The 22,849-nt window shown below is 36.6% G+C and overlaps 1 long non-coding RNA gene across 1 annotated transcript in view; it reads right to left on the bottom strand.

Moving 5' to 3' along the window:
- Positions 1-389: 389 nt before the first annotated feature.
- The window catches only part of LOC135082881 (uncharacterized), a 108,771-nt gene continuing 86,311 nt past the window's right edge, over positions 390-22,849 (bottom strand). The window contains exon 2 of the long non-coding RNA XR_010259510.1: positions 390-423. This is a non-coding gene — a long non-coding RNA (uncharacterized LOC135082881). The remainder of the gene's footprint in view (positions 424-22,849) is intronic.

Here is a 22,849-nt window from a genome sequence, read left to right as displayed (position 1 = left end):
GCAGAGACTTTAACAAAATGACAGTGTGCTCCATGTTCGTAGTGGACGCCAAACTGCCGTTGGACTTCGCACAAATCCTCTCCACGTATTTAATTGTGATGTTACAGTTTGCTATGCATTTAATGTAGTTTTTGCTGAATATCCATAGTTTTATTTACTTCCAAATTATCATCAACATCCTCATCATTAACATCATCATCATCATCACCGGCACGGGCAGACAGTGGTGACTAAGTTTGTTGCGGCGCTTCTTCTCAGCACTTGCCAAATTTTGGTCTCGAAACGCTGGTAGGGTAAAAAGGTTATGAGAGAAGTAAAGGCTCCAAAATATCTGTCAATTTGTAAGTACTATCTAAAATAGTCTAAAAAAATAAAAAATAGAATAATAACATCGTCATCATCATTCCAGCCACAGAACGTCCACTGCTGAACAGGCTTCCCCCAAATCATTTCCAGATTGTGACTACAAGGTGGATACACGAATTTCACGACCTCATAAAGGTAGGCGCTGCGCTGGATGCAGGCCGCTACTTCCAAACAATTATTATTTTTGTAGCAATAATTATTTCAATAAAATTGACGTAATATGGAAACAAACCATTTAGTAAAAATTGTAAATCTTAGTATCAGTTTTCGAGTAATGAAGACGGTAAAAAATCATGACTGTGACACCTGAGAGTTATTCGATGGAATGTTAATGACTTTGCACAAGATAAATAAAATTATCAGAATAATCTCTACGTTGTAGAATATTCGGAAACAGATAAAAAATAAGGATAATTCTAATAATTCTTTTATAGAAAAACCTGTTATAGCAAGATAGAGTTATACAGATTTTTACTGCTGAGGCAATTGAATTTTACTAGCCGTAATATAAAACTGCCGACATCCTACGTGGGTGCTTGAAATATAGCAAGATTTGCTGCAGGTTGGTATTCCAGGTGCTCATTATGTATTCGATACTCTTTTTCGTGCGAGAAACTTTTCCTTAGAATGCACGTTTTATCTGTGAGTCCAGCATTAAAATTTGTGAAAGCAAATGTTTGTAAAATATACCTACTTGACAATTTTTCCTTCATCCTTTCAAATTTTTAGATCCCAAGCAGCAGCTCGCTACGATGTAGTATGTAGCTGTAGCTAATACTGATCGTGATTGGATGCTAATCGATAGGTACACACAGGCTACTTAAAAAATCAATTTAAAGACAATAACAGACAAAAACATTTACTCATTGCAAAGCAAACTGTAACAAAACAATCAAATACGAGGATAACATTTCAGCAAATACCAGCGGCAGTTGACCGTCCATCTCAAACACTGAGCAAACTTTAATTTTGTCGAAGAAATTGTGAGTCAATCTTATGATATTCTTGCTGATGCACCTTTGCATCTCTGTAAAGGAAAAGTAAGTTTAAATTCTGATTTATATGTGACTAGCTTTCCGCCCGCGGCTTCGCCCACGTGATATCTTTTTTGTCACAGTTTTGAAAATCGGTAAAAAACTATCCTATGTCCTTTCCCGGGACTCAAACTATCTCCATGCCAAATTTTATCAAAATCGGTTCAGTGGTTTAGGCGTAAAAGAGACACAGACAGAGTTACTTTCGCAGTTATAATATTATAGTCTTTTTCACGTAAGATGATCCGTATGACACTTCAAGGTTATCCATATTACGCATACTACATATGCAGAATATTTTTGAAAAAATATTTGTATTTTATTAGCAACATAATAAAAAAAAAATTAACTACTTGTCTTGAAATATATAGTAAAATCTGAGTCTATTGATTATATTTTAATGAAATACGATGTAAAAATAGTTTTTATTTAATGTACGCAATGTGTGAAACGGAATAGATTTAGTGCTGGGGTATTTCTTGTATAATAAAATCGATTATTTCCGCGGTTCATTATTCGATTGCAGTGAATACTTAGTTATTAAAAACATCACAAAAATCAACTATATTTTTCGATTTATTGACTTTAATAAACGCATTGAAAATAAATTATTAGTTTTTAATTTAAAGAAACAGAACCAGTACTTTTAAGGAATCGTTTTTTTGAACACGAACCATGAAATTTGAATATTATCAATAATATTTGTAATTAAAAAAACATGTTTTTGTTAAATAACACCTATACAAAATATTTATCTAAAAGTAGGTTTTACTAACTCTTCGAAAAAAATCGATAGATAAATCGCTATGGTTTAGTTATGTGACATCTCTAAATCTTTCAAACTCGAAACGTCATACGGATCATCTTAGGTGAAAAAGACTATAGTAGGGGTGATATCAGTATAGGTTGCTCAACGAAAGATTCGGCGGACACGTACTAAAAGCCCGGTCGCCGAGTACGTAGAATTTCAGTAGCTCGACTCCCGTTCAACTTACTAGGCCGAGTATCCACGCTCCCGCTGCCCCGCACTGTCTCGCTCGGTAATTATGTTGCTGTCGCGCTCGCTCACTCACTGCGGGCGCGCGTCGCACAGTCGCGACAGCAATATAATTACGCGCGAGCGATAAGAATGGGTAGCTTGGGGTCATTGGACGGGATTCTACGTGCTCACGGACCAGGCTTTACTCGCTTACATCACTGTCTCGACCGAGTAAACATTTTACTGTCTCGCCCGTTTACTCGGTACGTATGATCAAGGCTTTATAGTTGTTGCAATTCACGAAAGCGAGTGAGCTTTACATGTGTGGTGGCTCGCTACTGTTCGTTTTTCAAAAGTTTTGATAGACTTTACACTATCAGTATGTGCATGTACAGCAGTACATACAAAAGTAAAGCTCACTCGCCTTCGTGGGTTGCAAGAACTATACAAATCTTTGCTTGTGTTGATGGCCCCAACTGTCTTTGCGCGACCTAATAGATTCTAAAGCAAAATTCGTATTTTATCATTGTACTCACTTGAAGTATTTCTCATTCTCAACATCATTAGGCATTCCACAGTGACATTATTAAGAGTGTTGTATAACTTCTGACATTCGACTGATACTATCGAAATAAAAATTACGTTTTTCAGAGTCGATAATGTAGCATAGTTCTTAGCATTACTGACCACTTCCATTGGTAGTACGTCTTCCTGAATAAGATAAAAAAATCACAAAGGTGAAAAACCTACTAAAATAAGACAAACTATACTGCTAATATTAGTATAGATGTTACAGTCAAAACTCATAATCGGTCAAAACCACTTTGACTGGAAAAACCATTAAAAAGTGATATTGACCAAGGGCATCAGTCAAAGTCGTTTTGACCAATTATGAGTTTTGACTGTAACAGATAAACTTTACAAAAAAGATCAGAATAAACAATAAAAACATTATAAAATAAGGCACAAACCACTTCTTGAGTAGCCGGTGTTTTCTCGAATTCAATGAAATATTGTAAGACTAACAAGGAGCAAAAAAAGTTGTAAGCGACGTATAATAAGATCTGGAAAATAAAATAAGAAATTATCTTTATTACTGATGTAAGTACAAATAGAAATATTGTTCTGGCCTAGACATAAAGTAACTAAGATTACTAAGCTATTTTTTTGAGATTGATAAAATATCAACAAAACTTTTAAAGTGTTAGCTTAGAATCTATCGCCCGTAATTCACAAACGATGCTCGCTTAAGTGAAGCAGCAAATCGAATGCACAGCGTTGAATAGAGCTCTGTGATTGGTTCATGTGTCACCCTGTGCGTCCACGCGCACTGTGAGACCTCATAGTAATGTTTGTGAATACGGGCGTAAGACTCTTCGGAGGTCTTTGGAAAGCTAACTCGCATGCTTATTGTAGTTTTAGTTAGATAAGACATAAACTCCTTACCGGGATGGAAAAAATATTTATAAAAGCCTTGTATGCTTTTGATAACTCCACAAACGCCTGATATATTTCCTTCCAGTGGTGTAGAAGAACTTGACATTTTACTCGGTCCATGTTCACACATTTCTTGTTTAGAATCCTTATCTCCTTTAATAGCAACTCCAGCGTGTTTATTATTAATTTGATTATGCTGTAAGCGTACACCATGGTCATGTCATGGTAATACATAATTCCGTGGTTGAGGTAAACACACATTCTTGTGCCAAAGGCTGGTTGGATGAGAACCGTACCAACAGCTTGCGTTCCCACTAAGATCCATGTGATCACAATATTTTTTCTCAAGCTGAGTTTGGAATATCTGATGGCTCTTCTCGCTTTCTGGATTCCCAAGATCAACTGGACGTTATGATATGTGCGAATCATATTGGTGATATACAAAATCAATTGTGTCATAGCTGTGGCGAAGAACAGACTATAGGCAATCACGAATAAAACAGTATTTATAACACACTGGTAGATTGCAATCATACATGCGATCATATAAATGACAGTTAAGGTACCCCCTACTATGTAGTATCTTGGTCTATTGGGATAAATAGCACTATCAACGATTCTGAATTTCGATTGCAAAAAAAATGAATGAGACAATTCAAGGGGTCTTAATAATTTACGTAGGTCTTCATCGATCACGTTTTTGTACACTTTGGAATATTCTAGCAGTTCCTCTTTTGAAATTTTCGAGGATGCATTGTTTATCAAAGGATTCGTTTTTCTGGATTTCATTGTTTTCTTTCCAAATTCTTTCTTTCAATTCAATGTTTATTTATAGTTTTCTTGTTACCGTTTCTTTTTTATTACTTTGTGTAGGTGTTCTTTGTTTTTGTATCTCTATTGATCTATTTATAGTCCTATAAACTTTGCTCTATTCTATGTTATTACTTTATTTTTTTTGTTTATTAACGAATAATCTGTTATCTTTCAAGGAAGTAATATTTATAAATAATTCGATTATAATATTTTGTTTAGTTTTTGATTAACTCCAGTAAAAGCCAGTTTATTCGAAGCTTCGAGCGTCTTCACTTTGAATAAGCTCGTTTGAAGTACGAAATAGACATCTTCTTTCAACGTAATTACTTCCTAAATATTTTATTTGGTATACGAAATTAATTTATCGTCACTTTTCCTCTGGTAATTCCAATAATGTATCTTGATCAATATTTAATTATCGCAATTGCTTTTAGAGGTTATTAATTCATTCGTTTTCGTAATAATTATAATCGCCTCTGTGGTGTAGTGGTAAGACTACCTGACTCAGACCAAGAGGTCTTGGGCTCAATTTCCAGTGGGTGCAAACATTTCTGCTCGGTTAGAATGAAGGCGTTCAGTTCTTAGATCGCTCGGGACCAAAACATAAGGGGGTGATTCTATACTTTTGCTCGTACTTATACATCGAGAGCATAAAGTGGCAAAAAATAAAAATAATACTTACTATTAGCCTTACGAACGTATGGAATATCTATTGTTGCTCGAAGACGGATTGTTTGTCCGTTTGTAATAAGAAAGTAATATATCTGAACGGCCTTTTCTTTCATCCCTTTATCCTTTTATTGAAATGTATTGTTGGAGAAATATTGGTTTTATATAAAGGGACAGGTCTGCTAAACTTTAGGCAGATCATCCCGAATCCAATGCCGTTTATTATCATTTTTAGAAAGTCAAATGTTTTTATTATTGTCCCGAAGCAGTTGTAGGATTAAAACTGGGACGTGTAAAAGCCTATTTGCAAAAATTAATGAGTTTTTTTATGAGTTTATTATCTAAAGTTATATTCTTCTCAATTGACAGACTTTTTCTAGGGCTTAGTTTGGTTCACTATGAGTTGAATCAAAGTATAAGAAAATTTGGTCTTTTCTGGTTTAAGTCTTTTCTATGTTAGGAACTACTGGTCCGATTTGAAAAAATCTTTCTGTGTTGGATAACCTATTTATTAAGGAAGGCTTTAGGCTATATTATTATAACAATACATCACCCTACAGCCAATAGTCACAGAACAGTAAAAAAAGTGTTGCAAAAACGGTTAATATTATCCAAACTATATTCACGCGTACGAAGTCGCGGGTACAACTAGTGACTAATATTCTAAGGTGCTGGAGACTGTACAATGTACATACTCTGCTATGAGTGATACAAGTCGTCTACAGACGCGCATGCGCGCTCGGCACTAAAAAATTAATAAAGCACGCTGTTGCTCCTTGACAAATGGCTCCGTACTCCTTATGATGTATTATTTCGGTTTTATTTCTGGTCCAAGTCTGAAGATTTTAGCTTTATAAATAATAATAATAAATAATAATAAATCTTTTATTTCATTACCAGCGGAATTGCTTATAATTAATAATGATCGATGCCTCCTTTTAAGCTTAAAGAAGCCTGTGCCAGGAGACATCGCTCTTCCTTGGAATATAATGTAATGCTTTGCTGCTATCTTTTCCGGTATAATAATAAAATATGATAAATAGACACTTTATGATTTTCTATAAACGCAGTGTGGGTCGTCCTTCGACCTCATGAAGGTAAAGAAGGATTCCGTGGAGGGTAGTTAAACGGGAAGCATGGTCGATCTGTTTTAACCCTTTCAGCACAGAATAATACGAAAGTGCGTTCGACTTTGAAAAAATCTAGTGAATTGGTAAATCAATTTTACCGCGCCAAGACGCTTCCGATCGATCGTACGGTTCGATATATTTGCTATTTTTCATACAAAAACTTTCAATGGCGTTCAGTCGGTGCTTTGTTGAGGGACAAAGATGGACGTGTACCTGACTACGGGAGGCGTGAAAAGTATTAATTTATTTAAATTACTTCTTTTGTGGATTTCAATTAATTTTGTGCGTATTAATTTAAATTATATCCTTAAAAAATATAATTCGCTTTAATTTTATAAAAAGATAGATGTAGCCGAGTACCAGGTACTCCTAAAGTTCTACAGCACGAGCGTGCATGTCGGGACGATGTTTGAATTTTTGGTAATGTAAGTAATGGAAACCTTTCGAATCTTTTAAAGGCCTGAACATCAGATTTACTCTAGAATAAACTCAAGAATGTCTCCGAGACACATAACCACCAAATAGTACAAATCCGCTGTAGAAAATACAGCCACCAGTGAAAATATCGAGAGGATACCAGGATTCTAGTACCAATAGATGAACCAAAATGATCCCTTTTATGAAATTATCTAACCCCATGTGTTATTGAATAATAGCCTCGATATCTGGGATTAAAAAAAAATAAGTTATTACTAAAAACGAAAGCTCATGTTCAATTTTAAGATGCTACTACCCCCAAAATTCAGGTTTTGACAGAGTTCTAGGTTAGGGCCATGAGCTATTTTTGAATTTTTTTGCAGAAATTAGTATCTAATTACGATATCATGTCTTTTTGAAGAATAATAAAGCTCCTTATATCTAAAATGTCTTTTTTTAATTAGTTTAAATTGTAATTGTAATGAAATAGCTATTCATAGGTTCATGACGGATTGATACGATCGTGCGGGGGGGTTAAGGGGGTTAAAGTCACCCCCTAAATTTTTTCGCTATTTTTCTCTATTTACTAAGATCCTAAAGACCCCAGAAACTAAAGCGATTTTTTAGAAATCGTCAAATTTTTCTCTCGTGCTGAAAGGGTTAATGGTTTCAATTTGTTATTTAATGGACTTTAGTGTACAAATTTGGTGTTATTTTGTGTTCTAAAGTGCAGTGAAGTGATAAATTATAAAAAACATTGAAATACTTCGAATTTGAGCGCGCATCGAGTGTCGAGTGGATTGTTGTATGAACAACCCGCTTTGGACCCGGTGGCGTCTTGAAACCTGCTTACGGGCATACTTAACTCCACAGAATCAATAGAACTGAAACACCCACGTTCTATTGATAACTATGTCAATTTTCACTCGACATTGGCAGAAATAAACCTCCCAGAGAGGTTTGGTTGCCATTAAAAAAAAAAAGGTAAAGAAGACGAAGAAGAAAAAGAAGGAAGACGCTGGATGCAAGCCGCTGCCAACCGGTCACTATTATGTTTCGGTTGTTTAATAGTAAGATAGCCAGTACTATGTGGTGGAGGATTCCGGGTGAAGCTCGCTTCCATCTTGCTTCTGATCACCAGTTTCCATCAGTTGAGGAGCAAACCAAGAGCTTCCATGTTGTGGTTTCCAAAAATTAAGTTGCATTCACTTAAATTATTTTATTGAAGGTTCCAGAAGGGTAAATGAACCACCTTCGATGTCGTGAAAGACGGCAACGGCTCAAAGCCTGTCTGGCTAGCGTTGGGACTGTAGGCCAAAAATGTTCCTTTCCCTTCAGTATTTAGAGAGGGTCCTGCTCCTGCAATGTAGACTAAATGACCTGATGTTGGGTTCGTTTCAATCAATGAGGGCTATCGTTTTTATACCTAACAGTTGGCACCCCTGGCGATTGACAGAACCTTACTCTACAGTGGCGCCATCTTGATGAGTGCAAATGCGATAGTCCTCCTACCACTTTAGCGCTCACCAGTTGGTGCCACTGTCTTCGCTACTAGCAAGTGACAGGACCTTACTCTACAGTGGTGCTAAATGGTGAGCGCTAAAACGATAGCTCTCATTCGGGCAATCCACTTTTGCGGGATTCAGTAATGCAGGATTCCCGCAAAACTAGATTATTGTGTGAACCCATATTTATGTGTGTTTGATATTCAAATTACAAATTCAAACATGAATATTACTACTAAACTGTATCCTGGAAAAAACAGTTCCTGGGAACAAGCCGTACCTTGTGTACCGTCTAAATTGCACCAAGCCCTACGCAGTAAAAGGGTCGCCGTGAAAAATGGCGCTCGATTCACAACCGTAAACAATGTAACGTGTCTTATATGTCATCACGGACTTTACGAGGTAAAATATTTTTTATTGCGACGACAATTGTTGAGGTATCCTTTGACGTAATAGCACGGGAATGACGATGTCACGGTCCGGACGGTTGTCACGTTCAATTTTGTGCTCATGGGGTTCGTAAGGAACGCGTTGATGTAATTTGGGAAGCCATCTTTTAGACAAAGAGATGCGTTGATGTAATTTGGAGAACCATAATTTTTGGCAAGGAGTTTTCAGTGTGCGTGGATGTATTTTGAATTAGTTCAACCGTCTTTTGGAGACAAAGCGCTCTAAAAGTACCGTTAGATAAGTTAATTATGAAATAAAATGATATCAAAGCGTGGGTGTGCAAGTTATTACACCTGTAACGTAAAAATATGCAACGTGCAGAAGTAAAATTTTAATTACATTGATCGATAATATAATTTTTAGTTTGCGAACTGCACGAATCAAAGTCCTCCTGAACACTTCTGATTTGAATGGTTTCGGGTTCTAAAACAGTTACTAACGAGATTATTGAACCTTCAAAGGTTGGGTTTGTCATCAGGTTCAGATTTAATGAATGCTACTGACAACGCCGCTCTTGTAGCTAAGTTTTGAGCTGACACTGTGTAGGTTTGTTGTCGGCACGACAGGAAGAAAACCCGCCATATGAAATTAAAATTATTATTATTTTTAATTTAAGTTATTTTTATGAAAGATTATGCGGTAATAAGCGGTTTACGATTTACGAGGTATTAAAAAAAAACTACTTACTAGATCACGTTCAAAACAATTTTCGTTGGTAGCTTTAATAATGTACGTCATATGTTTTTTTTAGATTTTTCATTTTCTTATTTTAGAAGTTAGAGGGGGGGGGGGGACGACCAACTTTTTTCCACTTTGGAAGCGTCTGTCACGCAAACTATTCGGTTTAGAAAAAAAAAATTAGAAACCTCGATATCATTTTTGAAGACCTATCCATAGATACCCCACACGTATGTGTTTGATGAAAAAAAAATTTGTGAGTTTCAGTTCTAAGTATGGGGAGCCCCCAATATTTATTATTATTTTTTTATTTTTGATCCAAAATCTTAAAATGCGGTTCACAGAATACATCTACTTACCAAGTTTCAACAGTATAGCTCTTTCAACTTATAGTTTCGGAAAAAAATGGCTGTGACATACGGACGGACAGACGGACGGACGGACAGACAGACATGACGAATCTATAAGGGTTCCGTTTTTTGCCATTTGGCTACGGAACCCTAAAAAGGTTTCGTTGGAAGCTCAAGTCTAGAGACCATGTGAAAGAGAAGTGTGGCATAAAATTCTCATAACGAATCCCTGTAACTTTTGTTGATCGAAGTATGTGATAGATAGAATCAGCAAGTTGCTTCAATCTCGTAAGTTGATACGGAACCTTTCGCGCGACTCTCGCGCTTGACCGATTTTTTATAAGAATGAATACACCATTATTTTGTTTGTCCAAAGACATATTCTTTAGTATTAAACATATTCTTTAGTAATAAAAGAGCGATAATGTTTTTATGATTTCATGAATGGGAAAAATCTGTATTTTAACATAATTCTGGTGTATTGTGGTAACATAATACGAACATATACTTACAATCTCGTACTACGAAACGATGCATTATTGTTTCGTCAGTATTTTTTTAGCTTAAAATAAAAAAGAATCTTTTATTCGGACAAAATCTGTTTTTTCTTTGTTCAGACAACTGTGTACCTAAGTAAGAATGTTTATTTGTAACGACAAACAATCATGCTGACATATTTATTGTAATAAATATTCGTTGACTTATTTCAAGAGATATTTGAGTAGCTCAGTCTAAAACGTGCGCTAATTTTGCGTAATCTAGGGAAGTTAATACATAGCCCAATGAAATCAGAAAGATTCTTTTTTTTTTTTTTTTTTTTTATTTATTGTCTCATAAAAGTTACATCGATTTTACTTAATACTAATCTGCCAAACTGCTTTACAGTTTGTCGGCAGTCGTTCTCGTGCTAACTGTTATAAGTGTAACTTATTGTACATAATAATATTAACTAAATAATAATACACACATGCAAAATTGGTTCCTACAGTCGCCGGCACATCAGACCAGACACTTCCAGTGTCTAGCCTGGTGCGCCGGTCGCCTGCACTTACTTTTTAAAAACTAATATTAGGTACATTTTAATATATCTAATAGTCTAGTTATAGTATCAGGGACATAAAGTTAGGTAATATTTTTTTAACTTGTACTTAAGGTGATTTCTCGAAAGTATATCGTTTAGCAAGTCTTGCTCCAATTCGTTATGTATTGTAGGTATAATCCATTGTCTAGTTCTTTTACCAAAATAATTGTTTATTTTAGGCACCATTAATTTATTTTTCTTAGCTAATCGAGTTGGGTAGTTATGTACCCGTTTTGTTTTGAATTTGTCTGTATTATATTGTTCTAGTATTAATATTAATTTAACTTTCTTTTCTATTGGCAAAATCTTACATATTTTAAATAGCTTTAGGTATTCTTTTTCACATTTAACTAAAGTTCTTTTATCTGTTAGCATTTTTAATATTCTAGTTTGTATTGATTTTATTTTGTTTAGGTGAACTGGGAACGTTAGTCCATAACTACCCAGCCCGTAACCAATTGTGGCCTCTACGAGGGCATGGTACAGCATATAGAGTATTTTTCTACTGCAGATGAATTTTAAATAATATATTTTACCTAATATGCTTCGTAACTTCATACATGTATTTTCCACGTGTAGCTTCCAAGAGAATTCAAATCTATACTTATGATAAATCTGTAAACCTAAAAGGCTAAACGTAGACACTTGAAATTTGGAATGGACATAGCTTAGGTGCCGTAGAGGTGCACTAAGAAAGGAATTTCCGAAATTCCCACGGGAACGGGAATTAGCGGGAAAATCCTTTTGTATGAAAAATTGTAACCGCTTAAGTTAGACGCTTGAAATTTGGCATGGAGGTACCTTAATAAACTTAAAGCTTAGTTACAACAGGGTATTTTTTTTTTTTAATTTGGGCATTTTTAATTTCAGAGAGAACAGGGTATTGTAAAATTCCCACGGGAACAGGAGTTAGCGGGAAAAAACATTTGTATGAAAAAATCTAAACCGCGTAAGATAGATGAAGGGGGTAAAACGGGATCCACGCGTACGAAGTCGCGGGCGGCCGCTAGTATGTATTAAATTAGTAATATAATATTTATTTGCAAGGGAATGTAATGAAATGAATTAAATGGAATTTAATTGCACACTTACGAACCCGAAAGATCAACAGCGAATCGCCATTCACCGCGCGGTCAACCGAGGCGAAGCGTTTACGTTACGATGCAGATAAGTGTGCATTTCAGTATGGAGTTTCATACAAAGAATACTGACCGCCTCGAGTTGATACGGTTACGATCCATTTCTGGGTTGATAGGTGTACTTAGTCCTTTATGCGCACTAATAAGCGCTCCTGCACACGACGCCGCTACCGCGCCGCCGCCGCGCCATCGCCGCGCCTTTGCACTGTTCATACGCACCGAGTAAAACCGCCGCCGCGCCGCCGCGCCGCCACCGCGCCATCAAAGCATAATTTCGCCCGTTTCGTGTTCACGCGGCGCGTATAAACAATGCAAAGGCGCTCCGACGGCGCGGCGGCGATGCGGTAACGGCGTCGTGTGCAGGAGCGCTCAGGTTGACGCAGCCAAATACTTATTTCTATTTTAATTAAGCTGACTGAAACAGGTTTGATTTGGACAATGATTACATTTGCTACACCACCTTTGACATAAATCACTTACCTATTAAGATAGAAATGAAAGAGAAATGGACTGTTCGTTCTTCTATGAGCTAGGTATATCTTCAAGGAATGCTCGTGCCACCATCTTGGTAGTACGGGTCCTTTGATCAAAATATTCTAAGCTGTCAGTTGTCTATGAATTAACGTGCTTTTGTATTGTAATGCGTTGTCTATGGCAATTTGAAATACCAAAGATAACTTTAGAGATAATTTTGGGAAGCCTACTTCGATTTGTAAATATATTTTATTACTAGCGGCCGCCCGCGACTTCGTACGCGTGGATCCCGTTTTACGCGGTTTAGAATTTTTAGTGCACCTGTACGGTACCTAAGATACGTCCCTTCCAAATTTCAAGTGCCTACGTTTAGCCGTTTAGGCTTAAGGCTGCACACGCGACGGAAGCTTAAAAAATGGAGTAACTTCTCCCGTTTTCCCAAAATTTCCCTTCACTACTCTGCTCCTAAGTATACTATAACCTGCCCAGGAGTATGAAGAATAATATTGTACCAAGTTTCGTTAAAATCCGTCGAGTAGTTTTTGTTTCTACACTCAACATCAAATAAACCGCACCTTCCGCGACGCGAACTTTAAAGATTTACTTCTGACACAATCATGGTACCCCAACAATATTGGTGTTATTTGAAAGCCCAATAAATATCCTTAAAGAAAAATACATTTCATTTCTAAATAAATGATTAACATATACCATAAATGTGACTTGAAAATAGACCTCACTTTGGGCTCACCTCTGGGATCAATTAGACCAATTTTTATGGTTATAAAACCAAATAAAGATCTCACGTGTCCTCTTTAACAGATGGATAGCGATTAATCCCAACTTAACAGTTTTATAGTCATAAAAAATGGCTATAGCGTAACTACCTATTTTTTGAAGAAGTGACTCTGGATCCTTGTAAAGACACATTTTTGGGGTAAAAACCTTTCCTTTAATGAAATGAAGTTTAGAACTAGGCTTTCAAATGGTACCAATGTTGGTGGGAAGTGGGGATGCATACGTTTGATAAGTGCTTGTCGCGGGAGGTGCGATTTATTTGATGCCGAGTGTATAAGGAACATACAGACAGACAGACAGACAGACAAAAATTTTACTGATTGCATTTTTGGCATCAGTATCGATCACTAATCACCCCCTGATAGTTATTTTGAAAATAATATTTCATGTACAGAACTGACCTCTTTACAGATTTATTATAAGTATAGATTAATCTTTATTCTCCAATCATAACAAAGCCGACTCTATTACGATAAGTTATTTATTATGATAACTTAATGTACTCGTAAGTATCTTCTTTGTGTTCTTCATCTCTCTCTCTCTCATAAACCGAAACAATATTGTATTATTGAGTATTTAACTTTTAGTTACATACAATAGCATAAAAACAATTATTGAGCTCGTGCAGGACAATATTAAGTTGATTATACTAATATTACATAGAGGAAAGATTTTATTGTTTGTTTGTAACAAAAAAAAAATTTTTTTCACTTACAACGGGCATCCATGGGGAGAGAGTTTGAGTTATTTATGATACAACAAAAATAGCTCGGCTATTTATAAGTACTCAAAGTTAAACCTCAACTTCCCGTTTAAGTTACGGGAATCGTTTACGAAAGAAAACGGGAAGAAGTTTCCCACATAAATAAAACCGGGCTTTTAGATCAAATTAAGATCGTGTCGTGCCTCAAAATAATGCGTTTTTAAGCGCAGCTTTATGCCCAGCCAAAACTTCTGCTATAAAAAACCCATAGAGCAGAAGGGAAAACGTAGATGATGTTTTAATTATCGTTAGTAAGTCAACCCACCACATACTTATTTAAGATTTTTTTTATAGTCAATGGACAAGACCTACTTTTAGTTGCTGCGTTTATTTTGAACTAGCGGCCGCCCGCGACTTCGTACGCGTGGATCCCATTTTACCCCCTTCATCTATCTTACGCGGTTTAGATTTTTCATACAAATGTTTTTTCCCGCTAACTCCCGTTCCCGAGGGAATTTTGCAATATCCTGTTGTAACTAAGCTTTAAGTTTACTAAGGTACCTGCATGCCAAATTTCAAGCGTCTAACTTAAGCGGTTTAGATATTTCATACAAAAGGATTTTCCCGCTAATTCCCGTTCCCATGGGAATTCCTAAGTTTATTATAACCTGCCCAGAAGTATGAAGAATAATTGTACCAAGTTTCGTTAAAATCCGTGGAGTAGTTTTTGTTTCTATAAGGAACATACAGACAGACAAAAATTTTACTGATTGCATTTTTGGCATCAGTATCGATCACTAAGATTAGTGATCGATCACCCCCTGATAGTTATTTTGAAAATATATTATTTCATGTACAGAATTGACCTCTCTACAGATTTATTATAAGTATAGATTTCTTTTTGCTTCAAATGATCATTTGTATAGTTTTTTTGTAATTCAACTTTATCCTTGACACCAGTTTTATTTTTCAGACAACAGATAAAAATACAATCAGGAACAAAATAGGTAGGAATTTTTCTGTATGTAAGTTTTCACTCTATCCCTTTTCGTTCACTCAACTAAAGTATTTTCCGCAAAAGTTCTTGTGTGAAGAAGTCATAATACAATCATCAACATAAATAAGAAAGTTGAGCACGCCGTTTCAGCATGATATCGTTGCAAAATAATATTTAAGTGGCCAATATTTTACAGCACAATTTTCGTTCGTTTCCACCACCGCAACTTAGGTTATATTATTATTAAATTAACTACCAAGTTATTAATAGTCGTGAATCCAACGCGTAACACAAAGCTTACCAAGAGGGGTTAACGGGATTAATAACTACTAAGTAACTAGCGGCCGCCCGCGACTTTGTACGCGTGGATCCCGTTTTATCCCCTTAGGAGTGGAGTTTCGCAAAATGGATGTATGTAGTAAGGCTACAGTAGCCTTATTCACGTAACAAAACTTCAACGACAACAAATCGCTGAGTTGCGATCATATCGAGTAATTGTTCTATCGAAATGACCCTTGTGAATACGGATTTAGAAACGTTTTTCAATAGAACGAGATTTTGACTGTGTCAAAATACGTGAATTAGGCCACTGGTTCTTTTAACTTTCAGTGCAACAAATATAACTGTGTACAGTCTGATAATCATGCTGTTGGCTTTAAGCTCGGATTTTAAAATTTTCTTCCTCTTATTGAAATCTTCGTTCGTTCGTTTCAGCCAAATGACGTCCACTTCTGGACAAAGGCCTCCCCCAAGATTTTCCACAATTAACGGTCCTGCGCTGCCCGCATCCAGGTTCTTCCCGCGACCTTTACCAGATCGTCGGTCCACCTAGTAGGAGGCCTGCCCACGCTACGTCTTCCAGCTCTTATTAAAAAGTATTAAATACAAAAATAGCCCCTCAAAAATGACAGGCAAAGATTCCCCAAGAAACTTGATAACTGAATTACTTAAAATAGATTAAAAACCTATACCCTTTGTTGTCTTAAGCGAATTAACTCGGAATGGGCTCAGACAATTTAATTATATCTCCATTTTCTCCATCATACCTCAAACGTAGCCTGGAGGAAATAAGTTGAGGTTCACAGGGGGGTATCGAGGGTTAAAATCGTTACATGGCATCAGGGGGCCACTAAAAGCTATATATTTAGCGGCCGCCCGCGACTTCGTACGCGTGGATCCCGTTTTACCTTTAGGGGTGGCGTTTCGTAAAATCCTTTCTTAGCGGATCCCTACGTCATAACATCTACATGCCAAATTTCGGCCCGATCCGTCCAGTGGTTGGGATGTGCGTTGATAGATCACTATGTCAGTCAGTCAGTCAGTCACCTTTGAGTTATATTTAGATAGAAACAAACAGTGATACATTGAAAATAATAATAATAAAATTTAGACTGCTTTTATTTAGCCAATAACAGGTTTCCCTCTTGTTAGCGCCATCTATGGGCGCAAGAAAACAACTCATGACGTCAAAGGCGCGGAACCAGAGTGAAGATCGCAGCTAACTTCGCGCCGCTCCGCCCTCCTGTCAACTTAAAATCGAACGTTTAAAACACTCGACAATTTGATCTCGTTGCATACAGTCTGTAAACCTGTCACTTTAAATAAACGTTAAAACCGTAATTTCAATAATAATTAGTCATTGAAGAGACCCTTATTCCTATATATATTCGAAAGTCTGAGCTCGAAACATGTTCCTTCGCGCCGGATGACATGTTCCATCGCACCAGCTGACGGGATTCAAGATACCACAGAAGTCGATACCTGTTGCGTGTCAAGAGAGAAACCCTGTGAAAGAAGCAGCTCTGGAATAACGGTCAGGTTAAACCACTCCTTTCCCTTCCTATTTTAATCGATTTGTGCTAATATTGTGTCGTATTTGCGGATTTCAGTCGATATATTTTCAACCGTTACAACTACCTACCTACGTTGTCGCGTTGGTGGGTGCCGGGTCTGCCTATTGCAACGAGCGTCGGGGTGATCTATACGATTGTAAGTACCTTTTGTTTCCTAAATTCTTCTCAAAATGAGCGAGGATAGCGATAGATCAAAGCTGAATGTACCAAAGTCAAGAGAGGGTAGTCATTCGCCTTCTAGAGAACTTAAATTAACCGTTTCAGACCTTAAAAAACAAAGAGGAATTCTGAAAGGTCGTGTAACTTCTTTTGAAAGCTATATTTTAAAATTTCAGAATTTGGTTATTACAAAATGTCAAGCAGTTGAACTAAATTTAAGAATTTTGAAGTTGGAATCAGTTATTGATGAGTTTTACAAAATTCAAGATAAAATCGAACAGTTTTGTGATGAAAATGATCTTTCAATAAATATTGAGTACCGCGAAAGCTTCGAAGAACAATATTTTCGAAGTGTTTCTGTCGCTAAAGTAATTATAGAAGACCAAAGTAATAACCAAAATTCGGTAAATACGCAGGTTTCAAGTGACAAAAATGCATCGTTACAAATTAAATTACCTGACATCAAATTACCCTCTTTTAGTGGTTCGTATGATGACTGGCTCGAATTCAAAAATTCGTATTTAACGATGATACACGGACGGGCAGATTTAAATGTGATTCATAAATTTCACTACTTGCGGTCATCACTTAGCGGTAGTGCTTTACAGGTTATAAGTGCATTAGAGTTCACAGCAGAAAATTATACCCACGCATGGGAATTGTTACACAATAGATTTCAAAATGATCGACTTTTGGTGCACAACCATGTCAAAGCCTTATTTTCTATACCTAATATAAATAAGGAATCTCCTTTGCTCATTAGAAAACTCATAGATTCTATTTTGCGAAATTTACGTTCATTGAAATCGTTGGGCGAGCCCACAGAATCATGGGACACACTAATTATATACTTAATTGTCTGCAAACTTGATTCTTCGACCGAACGCGAATGGGAAACTTATAAGGGAACACTCATTTCTGGTTTCCAAGGCCAAGAAATTAAACGAAAATTAATATTAAACGACTTGTTAACATTCCTGAGAAATAGAGCTGATTTGTTGGAAATGGTGAACGTTAATAGTAACGCAAATAGTGCTCATAGTTTTCACAAGCCCCCTAATTCTCATTACAATAAATATCACAGTAAACAATTTCATGATTCGAAACCGCAGGTAGCACAAACACACACGCAGAGTTATGTAGCTACAAATAACGGGAAAACGACCAAACGTAACCGTTGTTGTGAGATGTGTCGCGGAAATCATGCTTTATATATGTGTAGTATGTTTTTGAATTTATCAATCGAGGATAGGTACAAATTAGTAAATGAAAAGAAACTTTGCCATAATTGTCTGCGCGGTGGCCATTCTATAACTAACTGTTATTTCGGGCCGTGCCAACAGTGTAAATGTAAACACAATAGCTTGTTACATAAAGAATTAAAAGAAAATACAATTGGCAATGTTAACTCTCAGTCAAGCACATCTCAAATAAAGTCGACCGTAATGCATTCATCGTTAGGTTCGCATTGTCACGATAATTTAAACACCGCTCAGCTGACTACTCAAACAAAACAAGTTTTGTTACCTACCGCGCTAGTTGAAGTGATCGACGAAAACAATATGCGACACACAGCCCGCGCGCTTTTAGATAGCGGTAGTCAGCATTGTTTTGTATCAGAAGCGTTTTGTAAACGAATAAATTACACGAATTATATACAGTCCATTGTTCAAATTTCTGGAGTGGGACAGTCGGTCACACAATCCAATAAATTATGCGATTTAAATATACGATCAAAATTAAACGATTTTTATACGCTTATTCGGTGTTATGTTTTGCCATGTAATATAACATCATTCTTGCCAACAATGAATATTAACGTAGAATCAATACGAATACCTGAAAATATTCAACTTGCAGATCCTACTTACAATATACCCTCTGAAGTTGATTTATTGATTGGAGTGGATGTTTTTTGGGATCTTTTAAACGAAAATAAAATACGATTAGCATCGGGATTATATTTACAAGATTCAAAATTAGGTTGGGTCATTTCAGGACCTATTTATACGAATAAATTGCAATCGAAAAATAATACCGTCCGATGTAACTTTATTCAAAATGTCGGCATAGATTTACAATTAAAAAAGTTTTGGGAATTAGAAGAGTTATCAAAAAAACACACTCTTACTAATTCCGAACGTGAATGCGAAGAAATATTTATAAATACAACTAAACGTGAATTAGACGGCAGATTTTCAGTACGTATTCCACTGAAAGATTCAGCCGATTCTTTAGGTGACTCCTATACGACAGCTTATAAACGATTTATTGCATTAGAAAGCCGTGTGGTGACGGCAGAGTAGAATACATTTGTCACCAACCCCTACTCTTCCCGCGGGTGTCGTAAGAGGCGACTTAGGGACTACACATCAAACAGAGAATGGGCAGCAGCGCTCTCTGAAAAACATCAATCTTTTAAACTGCGATCTCCAACCCGCCTGCCTAGCGTGGAGATTATGGCAAAACCCTCCACTATAGTGGAGGAGGCTCATAGTCCAGCAGTGGACTGTAAAGAGCTGTTGATGATGATGATGATTGCATTAAAACGAAAATTAAAAACAAAGTTGTGGCTGTGTAAACTCGATTGGGACGATCCCGTTCCAAACGATGTCTCAATTAAGTTCACAAATTTTGTTGAATCAATTAAAAAATACTTATACGAAATAAAAATTCCACGATTCATAAGGAGTATTCATACTAAACGTTTAGAATTACATATTTTCTCAGACGCGTCACAGGAAGCTTATGGCGCTTGTGCTTATGTACGATTAATACTGAATGATAACACTACACGAATAAATTTACTATGTGCAAAAAGTAAAGTAGCGCCGCTAAAAACTATCAGCATTCCTAAATTGGAGTTGTGTGGTTCGTTGATAGGTGCACGCTTATATAAAAATATTATCGATTCTCTAAGCTTAACATTCGATTCTGTTTATTTCTGGACAGATTCGACCATCGTCATTGGTTGGTTAAGTATGTCACAGCATTTACTTAAAACATTTGTCCAAAATCGAGTCACAGAAATTAATGAACTAACAAATGACACATTGTGGTTTCATGTTGAAAGCCAAAATAACCCAGCTGACTTAGTGTCAAGGGGTTTAAACGCTGTCGAACTCAAAAATAATAATTTATGGTGGCATGGTCCCAGTTACTTGCATTGTTCTGAGTGGTCACCTAGCAAACAACCAATGACATATTGTAAAGACTTACCTGAAACAAAAACTACAAGCGTAAGTAGTTTATGCATCAATTCAGAAAACATATTCGATTTTGATAGATTCTCATCTTTCAACAGATTAAAACGTACGGGGGCCTACTTACTTAGATTTATTTATAACGCGCGTAATAAACAGCTGAGGCGAACCGGTTCCTTATCTGCCGCTGAGTTGAGCGAGTCGCAGCAAATGTTGTGTCGATTCGCACAGATGCAATCGTTTCCCTCGCTTTATAACAACTTACTCAAAGGATTGCCTTTAGAAAAATGCAAGGAATCTAATAAAGTTATCGGTCTAAATGTATTTTTAGACAGTTCTAAAGTAATTCGTGTTGGCGGGCGACTTTGTAATGCGACCAACTTTGAGTTTGATAAACAACATCCGATGTTGTTGTGTAGCAAAAGTCGATTTACAATACTTTTGTTTGAATATCAACATAAAACGTTACTTCATGCGGGACCTCAACTCATGTTGAGCACTATCCGTGAAAGTTGGTGGCCGCTAGCAGGTAGAAATCTTGCCAGAAAGGTAGTACATCAGTGTGTAACGTGCGTTCGTATGAAGGGCAATGTTTTCAAACCTATAATGGGAAATTTACCCGTGGAACGATTAGAGTCAGGTTTTCCTTTTTTACGTACTGGCGTAGACTATGCCGGGCCAGTCTTTATACTCAATCGCAAAGGGCGAGGTGCAAAATTAATTAAAGGTTATATCTGCCTATTTATTTGTTTTGTAACACGATGCATTCACTTGGAACTCGTAAGTAGCCTATCAACAGCTGATTATATTTTAGCTTTAAAACGTTTTATGTCTAGACGAGGGAAACCTCAAGAAATATTTTCCGACAATGGAAAAAACTTTATCGGTGCAGAAAAAGAATTTCCGCTTTATTCTAATATTAATTGTAATAAAATAATCGATTTAGCTGCAAATGATGGTATTACATTTAAATTTATTCCTCCCTATTCTGCTCATTTTGGGGGACTTTGGGAAGCAGGGGTCAAATCGTGTAAGCATCACCTGAGACGCATACTAGGCAATGCTAATTTAACCTACGAGGAGTTTAGCACGGTATTAGCACAAATCGAAGCCGTCCTGAATTCCCGTCCTTTGTCATGTTTATCCACAGATCCCACCGACTACCTTCCCTTAACTCCATCCCACTTCCTCATTGGCCGCCCCCTGACCGCTCCAGCCGCTGTTGACATCACCGAGGCACAGACTAGACGCCTGACACGCTACGACAGGATCGAACAGCTTCGCCAACACTTCTGGAAGCGCTGGGCCACTGAATACGTCACTGAGCTTCAAATTCGAACCAAGTGGAAGACAAACACAAATGAAATAAAACTGGATAGTCTAGTTTTAATCAAGGACGATCAACAACCACCACTCAAGTGGAGATTGGGAAGAATTGCTGAAATTTTTCCCGGCAAAGATGGAGTTGCACGCGTCGCAAACATTCGAACATCGACTGGAATAGTGAAGCGGGCGTTTTCAAAACTTTGTCCTCTTCCGCTTCCTACAACAAATGAAGATTGCATCGCTTCAATCAACAATCAATAAAACTAAACGAAGATCGAAGACTACCGGACTACATTTTGAAAGTCAATCATGAGCTTTCAAGGCTGGCGGTATGTTAGCGCCATCTATGGGCGCAAGAAAACAACTCATGACGTCAAAGGCGCGGAACCAGAGTGAAGATCGCAGCTAACTTCGCGCCGCTCCGCCCTCCTGTCAACTTAAAATCGAACGTTTAAAACACTCGACAATTTGATCTCGTTGCATACAGTCTGTAAACCTGTCACTTTAAATAAACGTTAAAACCGTAATTTCAATAATAATTAATCATTGAAGAGACCCTTATTCCAACATAATATTCGAAAGTCTGAGCTCGAAACACCTCTTTATAAAAGTACATTGTTGTTGGAAAAAATATGAGTAAAAGATGCTTAAAATTGCTTTTGAAATATCTGTTCATATCAGTTCCTATGATAAAAAATAATGAAATACTATATCTTTGGTATTTTTTTACAATACGCCTTCTACACATGCCTCTAGCATTGATGATATGAAGGTAAAATATGAGATCTAGGAAAAGGATAGGTAGGTACCTCATACCTACTCATCAGTAAACTTTGTTTTTTTTTATTAATGTCTTTATTCCGTGGCATTATGTCTTCAAAGAACAAATAAAAGATAAATGTGCAGTCCACATATAAATACGTTAAATTAGTTATATTTTAGCTTAAAAAGCGGATACCTAACTAATAAACATATTTTATTGTATTTTAAATCAACTCCAATTCCGCCCCTGCCAACTACTCTAAGAACGAGCCTTTGAGATTGGTGACCCATAACAATTAATTGAATTAACCTTTAAATTATTTTTTAAATATTATTGGAAGTGAAAACCTGAAACTGTGATGATACAACTCTCTCTACATATTAGTTAAAGAAAGAAAGAAAAAATATTTTTTTGACAACTAAAAACACATCAAAACAATGGAGAGAAAAGAGAAAAAAATGTTGTCAAAGAGGTCACCAACTCAGTATCATCACAGGTATAATCTTCACAGTTGACATGTGGGAG

This window comes from Ostrinia nubilalis, chromosome 22 (assembly GCF_963855985.1).
Source record: "Ostrinia nubilalis chromosome 22, ilOstNubi1.1, whole genome shotgun sequence".
Taxonomy (NCBI): domain Eukaryota; kingdom Metazoa; phylum Arthropoda; class Insecta; order Lepidoptera; family Crambidae; genus Ostrinia; species Ostrinia nubilalis.
Note: the sequence above shows the minus strand (reverse complement) of the source record. Positions and strands in the feature narration are given on the sequence as shown.